The sequence below is a fragment of the Triticum urartu genome, chromosome 2, assembly GCF_003073215.2.
Source record: "Triticum urartu cultivar G1812 chromosome 2, Tu2.1, whole genome shotgun sequence".
In the NCBI taxonomy this organism is placed as follows: domain Eukaryota; kingdom Viridiplantae; phylum Streptophyta; class Magnoliopsida; order Poales; family Poaceae; genus Triticum; species Triticum urartu.
The window spans coordinates 536,705,956-536,709,918 of record NC_053023.1 but is presented as its reverse complement, the minus strand read 5'-3'; the positions used below and the strand labels follow the sequence as shown (position 1 = coordinate 536,709,918).

At 41.3% G+C, this 3,963-nt stretch overlaps 1 pseudogene; it reads left to right on the top strand.

The window, feature by feature from the left end:
* The first annotated feature begins 1,981 nt into the window (after positions 1-1,981).
* LOC125537229 lies at positions 1,982-2,592 on the top strand (annotated as a pseudogene).
* Positions 2,593-3,963: the final 1,371 nt, after the last annotated feature.

Genomic DNA, 3,963 nt, shown 5'->3' with positions numbered 1-3,963 from the left:
CCCTTGATTTGGCTAAGGTAGGAAAGAATCTATTATTTGTTTTCTAAAGCAAATTGCATTAATGAGAGATATTCGTTGATTTGGCTAAGGTAGGAAAGTTAGATCCGTGATCTTTTGTCATTAGAAAAGTGTTGAAAATAAACCGTACCGGACTACCAACTCCTCCATTAGGTTTTTTTTCGCTGGTTAATTTTCATAGGTTTTTCTTCGCTGGATTGTCTTGGGTGCGATTGGAGGTTAGTCCCTGGAGTGCGTGGGGCGGGTGGGGGCTTCGGTACACGGTTTTTTCGGTTCGTGACTGCTCAATGTGAGGTGGGACGAGGTACCAAAAAATCCATGGGAGGTGGGACGAAAAAAACATGGAAGCGAGACTACCAACTGCTCCATTAGGAGTAGAGATTATGTGGGTCTAATTGGAGTAGGCAATCAACATGTATGGTTGCTTTTTTGTCTTTTTTAAAGATCTCAAATCAAATATTTATTCTATTTACTTATATAACCTGGTTAATGATAAGAAAATGTTTATGTTTTAAAAAGTGTTTAGTATTACACATAACATGCAGCTAGAAAAATGTTTCCTATTTTTAAAAATCATGCACTTGATGTCAAAACTGCATTTACATATGAAAATATATTTGTGTAATTTAAAGGAATGTTCATATATTTTGTAACACATGTAATTAATAAAATGTTCACACAATTTTCAAAAAGTGGTACCCTATTTTCTAGTATAACTAGCAAAAGGGCATGTGCGTTGCAACGGGAAAAAAAATCATAATCTTCAATGATCATGATTACATTTTGTTGCATCACCAAGATACACTATCACTCTCAATTTTGTATCGGCGGTTTATTATGCACTCGTCTTAACCGGCATCAGCAATGCCTGAAGACAATTTATTTTCATTTGTTTTCTAGTTTTTACGTCTTAATGGCCAGTCGGTATGGTTTCATGAGGGAGACAAACAGAGCTAAATCCAGCATGCTAACTTAGTTTCTGTATCAATACTGTCACATATGTAGCATGTGACATGCTTTCACTGTTCTGATGTTTCTCCTATCCTCAAGTTTTTTAGTAAATTTTATTTGTACTGATAAACCCAGCAGTCATAAAAAAACTGAAAGATTGAAAGGCACGTATAAAGATGATCTTATAAAACTTGTTCAAAGTTTTTCTCATGACATCATTTTCTCTTAACTCGGTAAAATACGTTTCCAGTTGTACACATATGGTGCCAGCAGTGTGAATACTTTAAAACGGAATGATAAAATCACAAGTGCTGCTACATTTAATCCTACAAAAACAATTTAAGACATGTTTGTACTGAATATGTTAGATGTCAATACCAAGAGCATACCAATTTATTAAGAAGGGTGGTGAATAGTGAGCAGAACACGCTAGAAAGACAAAGCCTTTAAGATGTCCCTTTGAACATGAAATGCGGATCGTTTGTATTTACTGAGTAGGTTCTGCTCCTACCATTTACCTAAAAAATGATTCAAGTTCCCCAATTGCATATAATTTTTATAAGTAAAGATGTCAGATGTTAAATTGCTCACAGGGAATACAAATCTGCATCTCAAGCTCAAAAGTGCGGCACACAAGATTTCGTTCACTCATAGCCACACATTTTTTTACAGAATTCATACAACAATTGGTCGAATGCCACTCTAATTTAACGAGGCATTATCAAACACAATCATAAGCACAGAACAAACTCACCTACATCTATCTCTCTGAACCAGCAAAGACATCCAAAATCCCACAACAATTCCACCATATTGCCCAATGCCATGCAGCAGCCATAAAATCCCAGTCACACATATGCAGATCCTCAATTGTAATTAGCGTTCATGATCCAGGGGTCAATGGAGAAACATCCCTGTCACATACTTCCTGAGTAGTCATTAGAGTAAATCAGTAAATCTCTTTGAATTAATTGCATACATACCTGGCCTTCATCTCTGATTGATGCGCAGGATGCACCTTGGATGTGTCCAGGACCACCACATCCTCGCTCTTCACCTCTGGTCCACGGACGGACTCAATGCCAAGGAGTCCGCGCTGCTCCGCTCCATCGTGGTCACGCGCGCGCCCAGCAGGCTGCATGTGTTCGGCCTCTCGCTGCAGCTCCTCGCGCTCGCGGTGGTCAACTACGGGCAGGGCGCTGCCACCACCTTCGTCACCGACAGTACCGAGGACGCGCGGGGTGTGCTTGTTGGGCGTGGCCCCAATAGCTCGGCGGCCGTCCATGTTTCAAGGTACCCCGACCCAGCCGGGGAGGCGTGGGCGGTGCTGCGGCACGCGAGGTCGAGCCCGGTGTGCCGGCGCCCTACGGGGATGGTGCGCAAGTTGGGCCGTCGGCAGGCGCTGACCTCCTTGCCGCGGGAGGTGCTCGACGCGACATGGGGCGTGGTCGTCGTCGACGGGCCGAGCGGGGCAGGTCCCGGGGAGCTGGGGAGGATGGGCGCCATATACACCATGGCCATGCGCGCGACGGGGGCGAAGCGGTGGACGTGGCAGTGCACGAGATGAACCGGACGATTAGTACCACCTCGTTTATATTACGATTTTGTCTATACAAATCATAAAAGCGTATTATGACATGAGAAGAAAGCGCACTGTGACGGTGAACCTACGGAGTCAATCCGTACTTTATTATTAGGGATAGATATATAATGTAATTTTAAAAGTTAAAACTGATCACATACTTTACAAAATGTTTGTGTATTCATTAAAAAATGCTTATATTATAAAAAGGACAACAGAAAAATAGAAAGGAAAACAAAAGGCAAAGGTAGAAAAGGGGAGACAACCAGATAAATACATCAAAAATAGGACACGAAACTAATGTAGCACATGGACAACTACATCCGTCAAACAAAATCTCATATAAAAAAACAAAATAAAATCACATCCCCAAGAAAACACGCAAACTCTCTAACCCACTCTAGCTCGCCCAATAGGTGATTCCTAAGAGCATCTCCATACCTTTTCCTAAAATTCTTTAATCCTTCAAAAATATCGTTAGAGAATTAAGCCGTAGCTAGCCTCCCCTCACCTATAATCCCTCAAAAGTTCAAGGAGAACCTCCTCAAACCCACTTTCCCTACTCAATAGAAGTAGAAAACCAGCAATCTCCTCAGACTTTCCCTTCTCTGCCGGCATGATGGTCGCTTGCTATGATATTCCTAATTTTTAAGTAAAAAAACAGGATACTGCATTAAGCAAACTGGTATAATATTGATAATATATTATTTTTTATCTCCAGCTCTTCATCGAGGCAACTATAAGCAACTATGTTTTTACCATTAGTGACAATAACATAGTGAACGTCTTTTTATCTTTCTGTCACTTAGATAGGCTACTCGCAAATTTAAACCCAGCTGGCACAACTCCCTCTTGTAGATCATTCATGTCAAAATGGCCAATGCAAAGAGTAATAAATCAGAGAGCATATATGCCCATATCATGCAAAACGAACTCGTATGAATTCAAAATAAACCAAATATAAATCGGGTCATAAAGTGACATTTAATTAAACCATAACAAACCCACCATTTATAATATCAGATGGATTACAATCATGTTAGACTTCTGATGTGGTCATTCTATTGAAGAACAAAGAAGAGATGATGACATCTAGCTAGTGTTATGAACTCATAGTCCAAGGAGGACTACTTACACATGGACATGATGACAAACAAGGTTGATGAGGATAGCTCCAACGATGATTTCCCCCTCCTATAGTGTATAGAAAAATTCCTCCTGATTGGATCATCGTGGAATAGGAGGTGGCATCGGCGTAAAATATCCTCGATAAATAATTTATGGGTTAGGAGTTTATAAAGGCATGGGTGTTGAAGTGAAAAGGAGTTCCATGGGGGCCATGCGCCCCCTCCTCACACCCTAGCCCCAGGCCGCTAGCTAGGGACCAGGGAGCTCCCCCTAGTGACCCCAAA